The sequence below is a fragment of the Mesoplodon mirus genome (assembly GCF_964341445.2).
Source record: "Mesoplodon mirus genome assembly, chromosome: 14".
Classification (NCBI taxonomy): domain Eukaryota; kingdom Metazoa; phylum Chordata; class Mammalia; order Artiodactyla; family Ziphiidae; genus Mesoplodon; species Mesoplodon mirus.
The window spans coordinates 86,120,621-86,133,148 of NC_138990.1; the positions used below are offsets into that span (position 1 = coordinate 86,120,621).

Genomic DNA, 12,528 nt, shown 5'->3' on the forward strand with positions numbered 1-12,528 from the left:
TCATCCTCAATGGTGAAAAACTAAAACCATTTCTACTAAGATCAGGAACAAGACAAGGTTGCCCACTCTCACCCCTATTATTCAGCATTGTTTTGGAAGTTTTAGCCACAGCAATCAGAGAAGAAGAAATAAAAGGAATCCAAATTGGAAAAGAAGAAATAAAGCTGTCACTGTTTGCAGATGACGAGATACTATACACAGAGAATCCTAAAGATCCTACCAGAGAACTACTAGAGCTAATCAATGAATTTGGTAAAGTAGTAGGATACAAAATTAATGCACAGAAATCTCTTGCATTGCAAATACTAATGATGAAAAATCTGAAAGTGAAATTAAGAAAACACTCCCATTTACCGCTGCAACAGAAAGAATAAAATACCTAGGAATACACCTAACCTAAGGAGACAAAACACCTGTACTCAGCAAACTATAAAACACTGATGAAAGAAATTAAAGATGATACAAACAGATGGAGAGATATAGCATGTTCTTGGATTGGAAGAATCAACATTGTGAAAATGACTATACTACCCAAAGCAATCTACAGATTCAGTGCAATCCCTATCAAACTACCACTGGCATTTTTCACAGAACTAGAACAAAAAACTTCACAATTTTTATGGAAACAAAAAGACCCCGAATAGCCAAAGCAATCTTGAGAAAGAAAAACAGAGCTGGAGGAATCAGGCTCCCTGAGTTCAGACTATCCTACAAAGCTACAGTAATCAAGACAGTATGGTACTGGCACAAAAACAGAAATATAGATCAATGGAACAGGACAGAAATCCCAGAGATAACCCCATGCACATATGCTCACCTTATATTTGATAAAGGAGGCAAGAAGATACAATAGAGAAAATACAGCCTCTTCAATAAGTAAGTGGTGCTGGGAAAACTGGACAGCTACATGTAAAAAAATGAAATTAGAAAACTCCCTAACACCATACACAAAAATAAGCTCAAAATGGATTAAAGACCTAAATGTAAGGCCAGAAACTATCTAACTCTTAGAGGAAAACATAGGCAGAACACTCTATGACATAAATCACAGCAAGATCTTTTTTGACCCACCTCCCAGGGAAATGGAAATAAAAAGAAACAAACGGGACATAATGAAACTCAAAAGCTTTTGCACAGAAAAGGAAATCATAAACAAAACGAAAAGATAACCCTCAGAATGGAAGAAAATATTTGCAAATGGAGCAACTGACAAAGGATTAATCTCCAAAATTTACAAGCAGCTCATGCAGCTCAATATCTAGAAAACAGACAACCCAATCCAAAAATGGGCAGAAGACCTAAATAGACATTTCTCCAAAGAAGATATACATATTCCCAACAAATACGTGAAAGAATGCTCAACACCATTAATCATTAGAGAAATGCAAATCAAAATTACAATAGGATATCACCTCACATCAGTCAGAATGGCCGTCATCAAAAAATCTACAAACAATAAATGCTGGAGGGGGTGTGGAGAAAAGGGATCCCTCTTGCACTGTTGGTGGGAATGTAAATTGATACAGCCACTATGGAGAACAGTATGGAGGTTCCCTAAAAAACTAAAAATAGAAATACCATATGACCCAGCAATCCCACTACTGGGCATATACTTCAGAAAACCATAATTCAAAACTAGTCATGTGCACTTCCGGAGAAGATGGCGGAAGAGTAAGACGCGGAGATCACCTTCCTCCCCAAAGATACACCAGAAATATAGCTACATGTGGAACAACTCCTACAGAACACCTACTGAACGCTGGCAGAAGACCTCAGACCTCCCCAAAGGCAAGAAACTCCCCACGTACCTGGGAAGGGCAAAGCGGAGAGATTCCCGCACAGAGGATCGGTGCCGACCGGCACTCACCAGCCCGAGAGGCTTGTCTGCTCGCCCGCCGGGGTGGGCGGCGCTGGAAGCTGAGGCTCGGGCTTCGGTCAGAGCGCAGGGAGAGGACTGGGGCTGGCGGCGAGAACTCAGCCTGAAGGGGGCTAATGCGCCACAGCTAGCTGGGAGGGAGTCCGGGAAAACTCTGGAGCTGCCGAAGAGGCAAGAGACTATTTCTTCCCTCTTGCTTTCCTGGTGCGCGAAGAGAGGGGATTAAGACCACTGCTTAAAGGAGCCCCACAGACGGGCGCAAGCCGCGGCTGAAAGCGCGGAGCCGAGAGACGGGCGTGGGACGCTGGGGCTGCTGCTGCCGCCGCCAAGAGGCCTCTGTGCGAGCGCAGGTCACTGTCCACGCCGCCCTTCCAGGAGCCTGTACAGCCTGTCACTGCTGGGGTCCCGGGATCCAGAGACGGCTTCCCTGGTAGAACGCACGGCGCGCCTTGGGCTGCTGCAACGTCACGCTGGCCTCGGCCACTGCAGGCTCGCCCCACACTCTGTGCCCCACCCTCCCCCGCAGCCTGAGTGAGCCAGAGTCCCCGAAGCAGCTGCTCCTTTAACCCTGTCCTGTCTGAGCGAAGAACAGACGCCCTCCGGCGACCTACACACAGAGGCGGGGCCAAATCCAAAGCTGAGACCAGGGAGCTGTGGGAACAAAGAAGAGAAAGGGAAATCTCTCCCAGCAGCCTCAGAAGCAGCGGATTAAAGCTCCACAATCAACTTGATGTACGCTGCATCTGTGGAATACACGAACAGACAACGAATCATCCCAAATTGAGGAGCCAGGAGTCAGTGCTGTGCCTCTGAGGTGGGAGAGCCAACTTCAGGACACTGGTCCACAAGAGACCTCCCAGCTCCACATAATATCAAACGGCGAAAATCTTCCACAGATCTCCATCTCAACACCAGCACCCAGCTTCAGACAACAACCAGCAAGCTACAGTGCTGGACACCCTATGCCAAACAACTAGCAAGACAGGAACACAACACCACCCATTAGCAGAGAGGCTGCCTAAAATCATAAGAAGTCCACAGACACCCCAAAACACACCACCAGACGTGGACCTGCACACCAGAAAGACAAGATCCAGCCTCATCCACCAGAACACAGGCACTAGTCCCCTCCACCAGGAAGCCTACACAACCCACTAAACCAACCTTAGCCACTAGGGACAGACACCAAAAACAATGGGAACTACGAACCTGCAGCCTGAAAAATGGAGACCCCAAACACAGTAACATAAGCAAAATGAGAAGACAGAAAGAAACACAGCAGGAGAAGGAGCAAGATAAAAACCCACCAGACCTAACAAATGAAGAGGTAATAGGCAGTCTACCTGAAAAAGAATTCAGAGTAATGAAAGTAAAGATGATCCAAGATTCTATTTCCCAGATCCAAAATCTTGGAAATAGAATAGACAAAATGCAAGAAACAGTTAACAAGGACCTAGAAGAACTAAAGATGAATCAAGCATTGATTAAAAACACAATAAATGAAATGAAAAATACTCTAGATGGGATCAATAGCAGAATAACTGAGGCAGAAGAACGGATAAGTGAGGTGGAAGATAAAATAGTGGAAATAACTGATGCAGAGCAAAATAAAGAAAAAAGAATGAAAAGAACAGAGGACAGTCTCAGAGACCTCTGGGACAACATTAAACGCACCAACATTCGAATTATAGGGGTTCCAGAAGAAGAAGAGAAAAAGAAAGGGACTGAGAAAATATTTGAAGAGATTATAGTTGAAAACTTCCCTAATGTGGGAAAGGAAATAGTTAATCAAGTACAGGAGGCACAGAGAGTCCCATACAGAATAAATCCAAGGAGAAATAAGCCAAGACACATATTAATCAAACTGTCCAAAATTAAACACAAAGAAATCATATTAAAAGCAGCAAGGCAAAAACAACAAATAACACGCAAGGGAATCCCCATCAGGATAACAGCTGATCTCTCAGCAGAAACTCTACAAGCCAGAAGGGAGTGGCAGGACATAATTAAAGTGATGAAGGAGAAAAACCTGCAACCAAGGTTACTCTACCCAGCAAGGATCTCATTCAGATTTGATGGAGAAATTAAAACGTTTACAGACAAGCAAAAGCTGAGAGAGTTCAGCACCACCAAACCAGCTTTACAACAAATGCTAAAGGAACTTCTCTAGGCAATAAACACAACAGAAGGAATATACCTACAATAATGAACCCAAAGCAATTAAGGAAATGGGAATAGGAACATACATATCGATAATTACCTTAAATGTAAATGGACTAAATGCTCCCACCAAAAGACACAGAGTGGCTGAATGGGTACAAAAACAAGACCCATATATATGCTGTCTACAAGAGACCCACTTCAGACCTAGAGACACATACAGACTGAAAGGGGATGGAAAAAGATATTCCATGCAAATGGAAACCAAAAGAAAGCTGGAGTAGCAATTCTAATATCAGACAAAATAGACTTTAAAATAAAGACTACTAGAAGAGACAAAGAAGGACACTACATAATGATCAAGGGATCGATCCAAGAAGAAGATATAACAATTGTAAATATTTATGCACCCAACATAGGAGCACCTCAATACATAAGGCAAATACTAACAGCCATAAAAGGAGAAATCGACAGTAACACAATCATAGTAGGGGACTTTAACACCCCACTTTCACCAATGGACAGATCATCCAAAATGAAAATAAATAAGGAAACACAAGCTTTAAATGATACATTAAACAAGATGGACTTAGTTGATATTTATAGGACATTCCATCCAAAAACAACAGAATACACATTTTTCTCAAGTGCTCATGGAACATTCTCCAGGATAGATCATATCTTGGGTCACAAATCAAGCCTTGGTAAATTTAAGAAAACTGAAATTGTATCAAGTAACTTTTCTGACCACAACACTATGAGACTAGATATCAATTACAGGAAAAGATCTGTAAAAAATACAAACACATGGAGGCTAAACAATACACTACTTAATAACGAAGTGATCACTGAAGAAATCAAAGAGGAAATTAAAAAATACCTAGAAACAAATGACAATGGAGACACGACGACCCAAAACCTATGGGATGCAGCAAAAGCAGTTCTAAGAGGGAAGTTTATAGCAATAAAATCCTACCTTAAGAAACAGGAAACATCTCAAATAAACAACCTAAACTTGCACCTAAAGCAATTAGAGAAAGAAGAACAAAAACATCCCAAAGTTAGCAGAAGGAAAGAAATCATAAAAATCAGATCGGAAATAAACGAAAAAGAAATGAAGGAAACGATAGCAAAGATCAATAAAACTAATAGCTGGTTCTTTGAGAAGATAAACAAAATTGATAAACCATTAGCCAGACTCATCAAGAAAAAAAGGGAGAAGACTCAAATCAATAGAATTAGAAATGAAAAAGGAGAAGTAACAACTGACAGTGCAGAAATACAAAAGATCATGAGAGATTATTACAAGCAACTCTATGCCAATAAAATGGACAACCTGGAAGAAATGGACAAATTCTTAGAAATGCACAACCTGCCAAGACTGAATCAGGAAGAAATAGAAAATATGAACAGACCAATCACAAGCACTGAAATTGAAACTGTGATAAAAAATCTTCCAACAAACAAAAGCCCAGGACCAGATGGCTTCACAGGCGAATTCTATCAAGCATTTAGAGAATAGCTAACATGTATCCTTCTCAAACTCTTCCAAAATATAGCAGAGGGAGGAACACTCCCAAACTCATTCTACGAGGCCACCATCACCTTGATACCAAAACCAGACAAGGATGTCACAAAGAAAGAAAACTACAGGCCAATATCACTGATGAACATAGATGCAAAAATCCTCAACAAAATATGAGCAAACAGAATCCAACAGCACATTAAAAGGATCATACACCATGATCAAGTGGGGTTTATTCCAGGAATGCAAGGATTCTTCAATATACGCAAATCAATCAATGTGATACACCATATTAACAAATTGAAGGAGAAAAACCATATGATCATCTCAATAGATGCAGAGAAAGCTTTCGACAAAATTCAACACCCATTTATGATAAAAACCCTGCAGAAAGTAGGCATAGAGGGAACTTTCCTCAACATAATAAAGGACATATATGACAAACCCACAGCCAGCATCGTCCTCAATGGTGAAAAACTGAAACCATTTCCAGTATGATCAGGAACAAGACAAGGTTGCCCACTCTCACCACTCTTATTCAACATAGTTTTGGAAGTTTTAGCCACAGCAATCAGAGAAGAAAAGGAAATAAAAGGAATCCAAATTGGAAAAGAAGAAGTAAAGCTGTCACTCTTTGCAGATGACATGATACTATACATAGAGAATCCTAAAGATGCTACCAGAAAACTACTAGAGCTAATCAATGAATTTGGTAAAGTAGTAGGATACAAAATTAATGCACAGAAATCTCTGGCATTCCTATATACTAATGATGAAAAATCTGAAAGTGAAATCAAGGAAACACTCCCATTTACCATTGCAACAAAAAGAATAAAATATCTAGGAATAAACCTACCTAAGGAGACAAAAGACCTGTATGCAGAAAATTATAAGACACTGATGAAAGAAATTAAAGATGATACAAATAGATGGAGAGATGTACCATGTTCTTGGATTGGAAGAATCAACATTGTGAAAATGACTCTACTACCCAAAGCAATCTACAGATTCAATGCAATCCCTATCAAACTACCACTGGCATTTTTCACAGACCTAGAACAAAAGATTTCACAATTTGTATGGAAACACAAAAGACCCCGAATAGCCAAAGCAATCTTGAGAACGAAAAATGGAGCTGGAGGAATCAGGCTCCCTGACTTCAGACTATACTACAAAGCTACAGTAATCAAGACAGTGTGGTACTGGCACAAAAACAGAAATATAGATCAATGGAACAGGATAGAAAGCCCAGAGATAAACCCATGCACATATGGTCACCTTATCTTTGATAAAGGAGGCCGGAATGTACAGTGGAGAAAGGACAGTCTCTTCAATAAGTGGTGCTGGGAAAACTGGACAGGGACATGTAAAAGTATGAGATTAGATCACTCCCTAACACCATACAAAAATAAGCTCAAAATGGATTAAAGACCTAAATATAAGGCCAGACACTATCAAACTCTTAGAGGAAAACATAGGCAGAACACTCTATGACATAAATCACAGCAAGATTCTTTTTGACCCACCTCCTAGAGTAATGGAAATAAAGACAAAAATAAACACATGGGACCTAATGAAACTTAAAAGCTTTTGCACAGCAAAGGAAACCATAAACAAGACCAAAAGACAACCCTCAGAATGGGAGAAAATATTTGCAAATGAAGCAACTGACAAAGGATTAATCTCCAAAATTTATAAGCAGCTCATGCAGCTCAATAACAAAAAAACAAACAACCCAATCCAAAAATGGGCAGAAGACCTAAATAGACATTTCTCCACAGAAGATATACAGACTGCCAACAAACACATGAAAGGATGCTCAACATCTTTACTCATTAGAGAAATGCAAATCAAAACTACAATGAGATATCATCTCACACCAGTCAGAATGGCCATCATCAAAAAATCTAGAAACAATAAATGCTGGAGAGGGTGTGGAAAAAAGGGAACACTCTTGCACTGCTGGTGGGAATGTGAATTGGTACAGCCACTATGGAGAACGGTATGGAGGTTCCTTAAAAAACTACAAATAGAACTACCATATGACCCAGCAATCCCACTCCTGGGCATATACCCTGAGAAAACCATAATTCCAAAGGAGTCATGTACCAAAATGTTCATAGCAGCCCTATTTACAATAGCCCGGAGATGGAAACAACCTAAGTGTCCATCATCGGATGAATGGATAAAGAAGATGTGGCACATATATACAATGGAGTATTACCCAGCCATAAAAAGAAACGAAATTGAGCTATTTGTAATGAGGTGGATGGACCTAGAGTCTGTTATACAGAGTGAAGTAAGTCAGAAAGAGAAAGACAAATACTGTATGCTGACACATATGTATGGAATTTAAGAAAAAAATGTCATGAAAATATGTGAAGTAAAATAAACCAGATACAAAAGGACAAATACTGTATGCTTTCACTTATATGAAATATATAGAGGAAGCAAAGTCAGAGACAGAAAGTAGATTAGTAGTTACCAGGGGCTGGGAGGAAGAAAAAATGGGGAGTTATTACTGAATGGTTATAGAGTTTCTGTTTGGGATGATGAAAAAGTTTCGGAAATAGATGGTGGTGATGGTTGCACAACACTGTGAATGTAATAAATGCTGCTGAATTTTATATTTTTAAATGGTTAAAATAGCAAATTTAATGTTATGTATATTATACCATAATTTTTAAAAATAATGTAATATGTTAAAAATAATTGAATTGTACACTTTAAATTGGTGAATTGCATGGTGTGTGAATTATACATCAATAAAAATGTTAAAAAGAAAAAAAAATAGTCATGTACCGCAATGTTCATTGCAGCTCTATTTACAATAGCCAGAACATGGAAGCCACCTAAGTGTCCATCAACAGACAAATGGATAAAAAAGATATGGCACATATATACAATGGAATATTACTCAGCCATAAAAGGAAATGAAATTGAGTTATTTGTAGTGAGGTGGTGGACCTCTGTCATACAGAGTGAAGTAAGTCAGAAAGAGAAAAACAAATACCATATGCTAACACATATATATGGAATCTAAAAAAAAAAAAATGGTCATGAAGAACCTAGGGGCAAGATAGGAATAAACACACAGACCTACTAGAGAATGGACTTGAAGACATGGGCAAGGGGAAGGGGAAGCTGGGACAAAGTGAGAGAGTGGCATGCATATATATACAGTACCAAATGTAAAGCCAATATCTAGTGGGAAGCAGCCGCATAGCACAGGGAGATCAGCTCAGTGCTTTGTGACCCCCTAGAGGGGTGGGATAGGGAGGGTGGGAGGGAGGGAGATGCAAGAGCGAAGAGATATGGGGATATATGTATATGTATAGCTGATTCACTTTGTTATACAGCAGAAACTAACATACCATTGTAAAGCAATTATACTCCAATAAAGATGTTAAAAATATTAAATTAAATTAAAAAAACATAAACCAAAGGTACATTACAACTGCAACCCAATCTCAACCCCGATCAATCATGATTGGATTAAGATGATAAGGCTCAAACCACAACCCACCCACTCATTCTAGCTACTTAGTAAGGGAAAGGATGAACTGATTCTGGTAGCAGGTGATATCATTTGGAACCTCTACATATCTTAAAAACAATGTTTAATATATACCAAAAAATGGTAGGAAGAGATAGGACCATATGACTGAAAACAACAACAACAAAAAAACAAAAACGAAAACCTCAGAAACAAATCGAACCAATATGTAGGTGAACTACACATAGGCATTAATAAATGTCTTTAAAAGAACTGTAGAGGAGGAGGATCAGGATAGTGAATTAAGAGGACATAGAGCTCACATCTCCCCATGAACACGTCAAAATACATCTACATGTCGAACAATTCTCACTGAAAACTAACTGGAAACTGGCAGAAGGATTCCGGTACAAACAAGGCTGTAAGAAAGATACACAAGTAATCAGGCAGAATGGGAAGAAAGTGATCGGATTGGGCCCTGTGTTCCTGGGAGGTGACTCAGAATAGCAGGAAGAATATGTGGGTGGACACCTGCCCTGGGGAGTGAGTGGTGAGAGCCACAGATTGGATGTCCAAGTCTGGGGTACTGCGCAGGAGAGACAAGCCTCCTTGGCTGGTTGGAGGACCACTGGGACTAACAGGGGGGCAGTGGGAAGCCTGAACACTGCTCATGAAGAGCACATGAGTGCTGGGTTGCCCTCAAGGCAGGGTGGAAAGAGTTCTGCTCTAGTGGCTGCCAGGTTTCCCACAACCACCTCAGTGCATGCCTCAGCCTGAGCCGAGCCAATGCACCAGTGCTGCTCACTCCATGTCGCAGCAGGGCATTAAATCTGGGGTGGTCATGACCAGGGAGAAAACTCGATCTTGGGATGCAGAGACAACCTGGTCTTCAGGCGGAGCCTGGGTGGGATTGGGGTCATTGTTAATGCTTACTCAAGCAGAACATCACAAGCAGCCGAAATCTCTGATGGCAGCACTCGAGCATAGCTCAACTCCTGATACTGAGAGTCCACATAGACAACAACAGCTCTATAGTGTGGTTCCACAACAGAGCAGGGGCAGCAGGGACGGGGGCAGTGATCAGCTGTGAGGGAAACAATTGTTGGAACCTATACAGGCAGCATATCAGAGACAGCTTGAACCTCTGTCTGCAATCAACACAGGCCAAGAGACCCCATGGACCCAACTTACTTCAGCACTTCCCGCCACTTGGGCAAGGCTCCCAGTGTGGAAAAAGGGTGAAACACACAGTTAAAGGAAACAGAGCTGGCCCAGGCCAGACCCTCAGGGCTTCTGCTCCAGGAATTTGGGATCAGACCCCACCCCTCACAGGGTGGTCATGGCCATTGAGCAGAGGGGAAGTCCCACCTCACACCTGGTGCCAGGTCTAGCTCCTCCATCTCTAGCCCCACTCCCTACCAAGCAGATAGCTACCAGCACATCCTGAATAAAGATGTGACTTGTTTCCACACCAAATCCAGCTCTCCCACCAAAGGCACTGGGCACACATAGGGATGCTGCCACATAAGAACACCCCTTCAAAACCACAATAGGTAACTGTTTCACCTAAACTCATAGAAACAGAGAAAGTTAAGCAAAATGCAATGGCAGAAGAACTGTTCTCAATTGAAGGAGCAAGAAAAAAACAGCTGAAAAAATAATGAAACATAAATAAACAATTTACCTGAAGAAGAATTCAAACCATTGGTTATAAAAAACGTTAACTGAATTAGGGGAAAGAATCTATCTACACACTAATAACTTTAATAAGAAACTAGAAAGTATTTTAAAAGACCCAATCAGAAATGAAGAATTCAACAGCTGAAATTAAAAGCACACTAGGAGGAATGAATAGCAAACTAAGTGATACAGAAGAATGCATAAGTGGTCTGGTAGAATAATGTAAATCACCCAATCAGAACAGCAAAAGAAAAGAGCAAATTGTAAAAAATGAAAACATCTAGGAGTTCTCTGGTATATACTACTAAAGAAGATCAACAAAACCACAAGGGAAGAAACAAAGAGAAGAAAAAATGAACAGAGAAGAACTACGTGAACAAGCAGAAAATAAGTGACAAAATGGCAATAAGTACATACCTATTAATAATTACTTTAAATATCAATGGACAAATGCTCCCTCAAAGAACACAGGGTGGCTGATTAAATGAAAAAACAAAGACCCTTCTATATGTTGCCTAAGAAGCTCACATACACAAAGAAGGTGAGGAAATGAAAAAAGATATTTTACACAAACAGGAACAATAAGAAAGCCAGGGTAACAATACTCGCTTCAGACAAAATAGACTTTCAAACAAAGGCTATCACAAAAGACAAAGAAGGGCATTATATGATGATAAGGGGATCAATACAAGACAAGGATATTACACTCAGTGTAATATTAAGGGCACCTAAATATATAAAGCAAATATTCACAGACATAAATGGAGAAATTGATGACAATACCATAACAATAGGGAACTTTCACACCTCACTTACATCAATGAACATGTGATCCAGACAGAAAATCAATCATATAACAGTGGTCTTAAATGACACACTTGAACAGTTAAACTTAAAAGATATCTACAGGACATTTCATCCAAAAACAGCAGAATACACATTCCTTTCAAGTGCACATAGAACATTCTCCAGGACAGATCACACACTGGGCCACAAAATAAGCCTGAACAAATTTAAGAAGAGATAGATATTATATCAAGCATTTCCCCCCACTACAATGGTACAAAATTAGAACTCAATTACAGGAAGAAAAATGGGAAAAGCATGAACGTGTGGAGACTAAACAACATGCTACTAAAAAAGCAAATGGTCAATGAAGAAATCAAAGAGGAAATCAGAAAATACGTTGAGACAAAGGAAAAAGGAAACACAATACTCCAAAATCTATGAGATGCAGCAAAAGCAGTTCTAAGGGGGAAGTTTATAGCAATACAGGCCTTCCTCAAGAAATGAGTAAAACATCAAATAAAGTACCTAACCAACCACTTAAAGAAATTAGAAAAAGACAAACAAAGGCCAAAGTCATCAGAAGGAAGGAAATAATAAAGATTAGAGAGGAAATAAATAAAATAGAGATCAAGGAACAATAGAAAAGAGGGAAAGAGGGAGGGGCAAGACAGGAGAAAGGGATTAAGAGATACAAAACTACTATGTATAAAATAGATAAGCAACAAAGATATATCATATAGCACATGGAATTATAGCCATTATCTCATAATAACTTTTACTGGAGTAAAATCTGTAAAAATACTGAATCACTATGCTGTACACCTGAAACTAATATAATATTGTAACTTTTTTGGGGGGGCTGCACTGTGAGGCATTCGGGATTTTAGTTCCCTGATGAGGGATCGAACCCATGTCCCCTGAATTGGGAGCACAGAGTCGTAACCACTGGACTGCCAGGGAAGTCCCTAATATATTATTGTAAATCAACTATACTTCAATTTT

General features: G+C 40.0%; 1 protein-coding gene across 2 annotated transcripts in view; it reads right to left on the reverse strand.

Moving 5' to 3' along the window:
- EXOC6B (exocyst complex component 6B) overlaps positions 1-12,528 on the reverse strand; it is a 730,495-nt gene that overhangs the window by 289,824 nt on the left and 428,143 nt on the right. The gene's annotated exons all lie outside the window — the stretch shown is intronic.